The sequence below is a fragment of the Arachis ipaensis genome, chromosome B09 (assembly GCF_000816755.2).
Source record: "Arachis ipaensis cultivar K30076 chromosome B09, Araip1.1, whole genome shotgun sequence".
In the NCBI taxonomy this organism is placed as follows: Eukaryota; Viridiplantae; Streptophyta; class Magnoliopsida; order Fabales; family Fabaceae; genus Arachis; species Arachis ipaensis.
Window position 1 is genome coordinate 1,512,714 of NC_029793.2, and position 9,158 is coordinate 1,521,871.

The 9,158-nt window shown below is 34.6% G+C and overlaps 1 long non-coding RNA gene across 2 annotated transcripts; it reads right to left on the reverse strand.

The window, feature by feature from the left end:
• LOC107617716 lies at nt 3,131–7,885 on the reverse strand. Of its 2 annotated transcripts, none has more exons than XR_001615050.2 (4): nt 7,434–7,885; nt 7,017–7,339; nt 4,740–5,188; nt 3,131–4,659 (listed from the first exon to the last, which is right to left on the reverse strand). It is a non-coding gene; the product is annotated as an uncharacterized LOC107617716 (long non-coding RNA). The 2 variants fall into 2 exon arrangements; XR_001615051.2 differs by having other exon boundaries at nt 4,740–5,204.

Below are 9,158 nucleotides of genomic sequence, written 5' to 3' on the forward strand. Positions count from 1 at the left end.
ACTATACATGTGTATTCATCTAATTATTTTTATTAAACAAGTATTAAATTTAACGAAACTTATTATATGAATAGTTATGTGCAAAATATCTTTATTGTTAGTATTTATGATGAAATTGTATATTAAGAGGTGTTTGGATATTGTTGTAAGTGTATGATGAAAAATGTCTATTTATAAATAAAGGATGTAATCTATTTATAAAGTGTTTGACTAGTTAAGTTACAAAGTCATTGGCAAAATATAATTTCATAGATTGAAATGTTAATTTTGGATTTTTAGTAACTAAAGTAAATTAACAGATCAAATAATTCAAACCATCGAACTAATAAAAAATTCTAAATATTTTAAAGAAAATCCGAATAACACAATTGGTTACAAACTTAGAATAAATATTGGATCTCTAGTCACGCACCATTTAATTTAAAAGAATTTTCCCGCTGGTTTTAACTTCGAAGAAAAGAAAAAGGGATAATGAAAATAAAAAAAGAAAAACAAAGGTAAAGACAAGAATTAAAAAAAAAAAAAGGAAATTGATAGAGAACTCGTATATCCTCCTCCTTAAAATAAAAAGTTAAGTAGAATTTATTTATTTATATATAATTTAATTTCAATCATTATTATCCAAAACAAATAAAGAAATTCAGGCTAAATTTTATCATATCAACATTTTAGTTTTCTTAACAGAATAAACTAAAAATAAGAATAAAATAAATTATTTTTATTTTATTGCACTGAAACCAAAATTTTTTATTAGGATAAAAAATAAATATTTTTATAAGGATGAAAAGTTAAATTTTATCAAATTCCACCAACATTATTTTCATTCTTTTAATATTTAACGACTTAACAAAAACCTTTCATAAAACAATTCCAAAAGTGACTCTCTCATTGCCATTGCAGTCAACTTTTGTCAAGTAAAGCCCAATGACTTAAACTAATATAGAAAATAGGTTTCATTTATGCATTTTATTTATTGGTCCAGAATGAAGAATGTTAGAACATCTTTAAAATTTGTTATTTTTGTCTATTAATTAATTATTAATATTTAAAAATATAGAATAAAATATATTATTAAATTATTAAATTAAATTAAAAAAATTTTAAAAATAAGTTTATAATTAAATAATAAATTTTGATAATTTTTTTTTTGTTTTCCACGGTATCCTACATGTCCTACATGCACAATACGAGATTCAAACATTCAACACTTACTTAAGTAGACAAGTGAGTTCACCACTCGACCAATTCAAGTTGGTTATAAATTTTGATAGTTATCTATTATAAAAGAATTATGCTTTAAACACGGTGGATTATTAACTCATTTACAGCTCACTATCCTGTCGGCTAATCTGAAGCACCTTTCTCAATCCTTAATTTCTCTTTATGGAATGGGGACATGAGATCTTATTCTCCATGCTATGTAATGACATTCAAATTATAACCAATATTATTTCTTGTGTTATGTTATGGAGGTTATGGAGATGAAGTGTGCTATATAGGTTGAAGAAGATTATGAAAGTTTAGTGGTGATGTTGAACTTTTGATTGTTGTTATTGCAATTGGATTGGAAATTTCAAAGGTTGATCATGATAATAGGATTAATTTGATAATTTTAAGTAATTTTTTAATAGAATTAACAAAAATTAACTATTAAATATTTTTTTTTATAAATATTTTGGTATTTTTTTGGGAGTGAATCTGAAATTGGTCAATACATGAAAACCTATTATAGATAAAGTAGAAGAAAAACTTAATTTATGGAAAGCCAAAACGATTAATAAATATGGTAAGCTGGTACTCATCAAATTTGTGCTTAATAGTCTGTCAGTTTACTATCTTAATTTATATAAGATGTCTAGAGCAGTAGCAGATAAGTTGATATCTTTGCAGAGGAGGTTCTTGTGGAGTAACGAGGACGGAAGGGATGGGGTACCTTTGGTAAGGTGGGATATTGTACAAGCTCCAAAACGCTTCGGGGGTTTGGGCGTGGGCGATGCAGTGCTCCGGAATACAGCATTGTTGTTCAAGTGGTAGTGGCGGTTTTCAAATGAGGATTGCCCATTATGGAAGAAAATTGTGTGCTCCTGCAATGACTTGAATCCAAATGTCCTTCTTTCTTGTCAGCCAGCTCCTAATATAAAGGGTCCGTGGAGGGACATTTGTCAATTGCAGATAAGAAAACATCAAGCGAGAGATAAGATGGTCAGAGGGTTATCATTAGAGTTAGGAGATGGTAGAAGAATTCATTTCTAGGAAGATAATTGGTTATCATGTGGTGTGTTGCAGGATGTATTTCCAAGACTTTTCTCGGTTTCATATCAAGTCGGATTTGTAAGAAGGGACTATGGGTTGTGGGATGGGTTGGAGTGGATATGAAACTTTCATTGGAGAATGGTACTATTCCAATGGAGTTAGAATTAGTTAACCAACTTCATGGAATTCTACAATCTGTCAGGTTAACAAGTGAGAGGGAGGACATAATAGTATAGAAATTTGATAGATCAGGAGTTTACTCTACTAACTTATTTGTGCAAGCTTTGCAGGCTGAGACTTTCTCAGAGGACATTACGAGTTATAGTTTCACTAAATCTATATGGAGAGGACTAGTACCACCAAGAGTTGAGCTATTCACCTGGTTTGTGTTAGTTGGTAGGGTCAATACTAAGGAAAGATTGATTAGATTGGGCATTATTGATCACGGGGATATGATTTGTGTTTTATGTAAAAAAGAAACTGAGAATGATTTCCACTTATTCATTGGCTGTGAGTTCACGTGGTAGGCGTGGTGTGCTTAGTTATACGCCTATAATAAATTTTGGTCTATTTCAGGAACCATTAAGTAACACTTCGAAAGTTGGACAAGAGCTCCTGTAAGAAAAGTCGAACGTAACAGGTGGCTAATTGATTTTTTTGCTATCATTTGGAATACGTGGCTGGAAAGGAATGCCAGGATTTTCAGAAATCAAGAAACATGCGTTGCAGAAGTTATTACTAAGTCGATTAGGAACTACAAAGAGTGGATTGGCTTTGTTCCGTCTAGTTGTTGATGGCAATGCTGGAGATAACTACGATTTTTATGTTTAGTGTTTGTATTGTAACTCTGGACTATTTAAAATTGGAAATAATTTTGTAATTAATTAATTTAATTAACATCTAATGTTAATTTCAAAAATACTTCTATTATATACATTGTACACTAATTACATTGGCTCCTCATACTTTCTCTTAGTTAAACCATATTAATTTTGTTCAAGTTAGACCAAATAAATCGGTTCGATTGAAAATTAGATAAACTAAATTTTGAAACCGGTCTGAATTAATATTTTTTATATAAAATAACTACAACCCTGTCCAAAATACCCACATTCAAAATTGCTAATTCCAAGTGTACCCTTTGCCAAATCAAATTAGGGTTCAGTTATCTACTTATCTTATTTGCTCATCTCCTCGGTTTAGGAAACCATCATCTTCTCAGCTAGAGCCGCTACTCCGTCGCCCACGCCAGGACCACCACCTCGTTGCCATGGTAGCCACCGTGAGTTGCCGTCGCACGCTTAAGTTAGTAGCCACTCATCTTCTCCCATCACAGAACGCAGGACTAGTACGCCGAGCACGACATCAGCATCCCTGTTGTAGCGTTTGTAAACTGGGTGAGTCGCCGTTTAGCCAACACAGGACCATCATCTTCTTTTCCACTGTGTTCTCATATTCTCTTTCTCTTCTTTTGCCAATGCAGGACCATCTGAAGATAGGTCCTCTAGCCACCGCCAGGACAACCACCTCCTCGTCATCATTAGCTTGCCACAGTGACCTTGGTTAGTCGCCCTGATCTTAATTTGTGTCGTGATTGCATAATGTATAACTGATTTGTTCATTCAATATTCAATTTTTCATAGATAAGTAGTATTAAATTTTAATCTATGAATTGAAGTCCTGAGATTTTTGTATAATTTATTTACCTTCATAACTTTGAGATGATGGTTATACTGCAATTTGTGGTATTGAAATCATCCCTACTTGTATTTATCTAGCTGTAGAAATCTGCGAATTGAATTACTTTTGCATTGTTTGTGTATTCTATGAATTGAATCTGCGAGACCATCCCTGCTTGTACTACATTTTGTAGTCACGTAGATTTGAGGAGTGGACACTTGTTCTTATTAGGCTAGAAAATTGTAGTCACCTAAATGAACGATTTTCTAGTCTAATAAAAATAAATGTCCAGTCCTCAAATCTACGTGATTACAAAATGTAGTATTTTTGGAATTCTACAAAATGTAGTACAAGCAGGGATGGTCTCGCAGATTCAATTCATAGAATACACAAACAATGCAAAAGTAATTCAATTCGCAGATTTCTACAGCTAGATAAATACCAGCAGGGATGATTTCAATATCACAAATTGCAGTATAACCATCGTCTCAAAGTTATGAAAGTAAAAAAAATTATACAAAAATCTCAAGCTTTCAATTCATAGATTAAAATTTAACACTACTTATCTATGAAAAATTGAATATTGAATGAACAAATCAGTTATACATTATGCAATCACGACACAAATTAAGATCAGGGCGACTAACCAAGGCCACGGTGGCAAGCTAACGATGACGAGGAGGTGGTTGTCTTGGCGGCGGCTAGAGGACCTATCTTCAGATGGTCCTGCATTGGCAAAAGAAGAGAAGATGAGAACACAGTGGAAAAGAAGATGATGGTCCGGTGTTGGCTAAATGACGTCTCACCCAGCTTACAAACGTTACGACAGCGACGCTGATGTCGTGCTTGAAGTACTAGTCCTGCGTTCTGCGATGGGAGAAGATGAGAAGATGAGTGGCTAATAACTTTGTAACACCCTCATTATCAGAACGTCATGCTTCCGGCTGCAGCACTCTGATAAATTGGATATTACGACGACTCTAAACATATTTAATACTAAAATAGGAGCCTATTTAAAACTTAAACCATATATTTTTTTCAAAGCTTACATCCATACATTACAAATTATAATACTCACAAAAAATACATATATATACATATTGTTAATTTCACAAGCATTACATAATCAGAATTATATCTCTCTTATAAAACTTGTAAAGATAAAGACGAGGGAAAAAGTAACTAATACAACACAAATATCGTTTAGAACAGAAATGGAAATAAATAAGCTCTTCCAAACTTTGTCGCATATAACCTGAAAAAGAAAAGACCTGTAAGAGAGTGAGAACATCGTTCTCGCAGGTTCTCAGTAGGGAAGGAAATACCATCAAAGCAAAGACATACTTGCAAATACAATTAGTTTCGTTATAAAAGCAGTTTATCCATGAAATTACCTTTTGGGAAAAACTTTGTATAAAAACTTAATTTGAAAAGTCGTAAAGGAATTCTTTTAGTTTACAAACCAGTAAGGTGAATAGTTTAAAAAAAATGAAAAAATCAAAGTCGTGCATAAAGACTTTCTATCCCTCAATTTACTTGCTCTTTCCTATCCAACTAGTACATAAGTTAAAATAATAAGACAACACCTAGTTCGTTCTACCCCAACCTTCATTACCTCATACCAGAAACCACCCTCATCACGCCTTCACCCAAAAAGTCTCTCAGATAAACATACACATACAAGACAAACAAAGAAATCACAGGTAGGATTTAGGTACAGCAAGTAAAACAAGTAAAACAAATAACAGATAAATGTGGCTAGGCAGTTAGGCAAACCAAAAAAATGCACACTCAATCAAAACATACAAATACATATGATGTATGCCTCTCCTATGGCTGATGAGTCTCATATGTCGATTATCAAGCCAACCCGACAAGTCCGGTTTGCTAAACCATTGGACTGTCCCCCGACACGCATCCCCATGAGCCTATGCATAGCTTTTTCTCATATATATATCAAATCGCTCAATGGGGGTACCATTCCCGGAAATTTATAAGTGCCCGATCACCCTTACGTCGCAGGGTCAATAGAGTATCGAGTCTCAACCTGGAACACGTGGTGGCAAGCCACGGCTCTTTACCCAGAGAAACTCGTATCTCAGATAATTCAAATAAATAAGCCATATGAATATTTCAATCATAATTCATCAACATCCGCATCATTCTTAATCATGTCTCATTCATCACAAATCTTGTCATCAGTAACATAACCATTGTCATCAATCACAATCTTCACCCCCACAACACTATAATTAACCAAAATTATCACCATACATCAATCATACTTAATCATTGTCCTCCCTCAACCTCGAAATCATCATCAGACCTCAACCAAAATTAATTGTCACTAAATCACATCTCAATTTTAAATATAATCTTTAAATAACTTACTAAACTTACCTCTAAATCAATACCACACAGTTTTCATCATATTCCTTAAAATAACCTTCTTCCTCTTAACTCTTATGTTCAATTTCATTAAAAACCTCAAACTCACTTTTCTATTCCCAAACCCTTGAATTTATACTTACTTTACTGTTTTTAAGTCTTTAGTTAATTAATCAAATTTCCTTTCATTATTAAAAATCAAGTGAGTTTAAAACTACAAAGTTAACAAAATCATAAGAATCCGATTATCTTTAATAATATTTAAAAGCATTCAAAATATACTTCCTTTATTAAAGTTACTTAAATCAAAATCATTTTCAAAATCACAACCAAAACTTTCTTCAAATTCTTAGAAAAATTCCGACAACACCTCCCCTAAATACTGGAATTTGCCACCCATCACAGGTCCCCTCTTTTAACCTCAACTCAGTCAAAACCAACTTTTCAAACTAATATTCCCAAATTCATCATTCAAAATCAATAAGAACCAATTTCAATCAAAAGTTCAAAATCAATATATCCAATCATTTTGCCAGAAATTTCAAAGAATAATAAATCGATTCTCAATTCAGCCACAACTTTAATCACATCAAAAAGCTCATTTCAATCACAACATTATATTTCATTTGCATTAATTTACTAAACTTATCAAGTATTCAACTCCAAAATATTTTAACTTTAAAACAATCCCCTACCTCGATTAGCCGAGTTCGCATAAATTTATCGTGATAATTTCCTCTCCTTTTAATTCATGGCAGCAGCTGTGACTCTCACGCAACTGGAACGGCAGTGGCAGCAACCGGAACAGCGACAATATTAGTCTTCACAGCAGTGGCCATGGTTGCAGCAAAATAGAAGATTCAAATTGGATAGGAATTAAAAGCAATTACAACCCTGGGATTCAAGACAAAGTAAGGACTAGAATTGAATTAAAATTAGAACATGAAAACCATAGCAGTGACAAAATAGTAACAGCAGCTTCAGCAGTCCCACGACAACACTAGCGTCAATATTCAACCTAATTGTAACAGAAAATAGGATAATATTAGAGTAAACGTGGAAGTAGAACAAGTTTAAGAAAGCGAAGGACGAAATAGAGGCGGCAAAGATACCTCTATCAGTGACTAACGGCAGCGTAGAGTTCAGTGGTGGTCACGGTGGCATCCGACGACCCCAGCGACGGCAATAGCAGCGATGGTGGCCTTCGTCATCCTCCTTCGCGTTTCCCTCTGTTTTGTTCTGCTTCTCCTGGCGACCCAGTTGACTGCGGGGACAAACCCCAGCCGTGGCACAATTTGCAGCAACGGCGCGGCGGTAGCGGCGAGGCGTGGTGCAGTGGCGGTGGGCGTTCTCTGCGACGACGATGACAGAACTGACTTCTCCCTTCCCGCGCGCATGCTCTCCCGTCGGTCTCTCTCTTTTCGCACACTCTCTTCTGCTTCACCCATGGCTGACGGCGGCGCGGCGAAGACGACGACGGCGACTGGGTGGCGCGACCCACTCCTCCTCGCGGCTCTCTCTCTCTTCGTCATTGACTTGCGATGGCGGCTCGTGGCGGATCGGCAGCGTTATTATTCAAGTATAGAAAATAATTCGATAATTATAAAATCAGATAAAACCTTAAATTACTTTAAACTCAATTAATCAAGATTTGCTTTAATTTGTCTTTAATAAAATAATTTATGAGGTTAAGGTACTTAATGAATAAATAAATCAAAATTAGCTCTTAATAAGATTTTTCTGAAATTTCTGGGTCTTACAAACTTCAGCGTGCGACGGCAACTCACCCAACTCACGGTGGCTACCATGGCAACAACGAGGTGGTGGTCCTGGCGCTGGCGCGGACGATGGAGTAGCGGCTCTAGCTGAGAAGATGATGGTTTCCTAAACCGAGAAGATGAGCAAATGAGATAAGTAGATAAGTGAACCCTAATTTGATTTGGCAAACGGGTACACTTGGAATTAACAATTTTGAATGTGGGCATTTTGGACAGAATTGTAGTCATTTTATATAAAAAATATTAATTCAGACCGGTTTAAAATATAATTTATCTAATTTTCAATCAAACCGATTTATTCGGTCTAATTTGGACAAAATTAATATGGTTTAACTAAGAGAAAGTATAAGAAGCCAATGTAATTAGTGTACAATGTATACAATAGAAGTATTTTTGAAATTAACATTAAATGATAATTAAATTAATTAATTACAAAATTATTTCCAATTTTAAATACAAAGCAACTAAGGATTTCAAATAGTTACGAACACCTCTAACCAGTCTCTCTCTCCCTCTCCATCCTCTCTCATCAGTGCCGCTAAAACCGACGGAATCACCGATGCGAGAAGCGCTTCACTGAAAATCAAACTGTACCCTAACTCCAGTGAGGAGCTTTCGAAGAGTGAGACGAACTCGTATAAGAAGCAGTTCGTGCAACCGGACTTGATGAATCCCTTAAGAAGCCAACCTCTGTGTAAGCCACTCTCCCTCTCTTTCTTTACTCTCTCTCTTTTGTTTATTTATTTCATTTTTTGAATTTTCAGTTACGGGAACGATTGTTTCTTGGAGCAAGTTGTGGTGAAAGAAAGATCATCATCATCAAGTACAAATAGTAGTATCATAACAACGAAGAAGACACCCTCAAAAGAAAAAGATAATAATAAACACCAAGCGGCAGCAGCAGCATCACAATTCTCATACACATATTTGTATAATTCATCATCGTCAGCAGCAACAACTACTTTCAAGAAACCAAGAATATCAGACTCGCCATTATTAAACCAACAAGACTTTGTAGCAGGAAAGTTCATGAATTTCTCCACTTTTTTAAGACCTTCA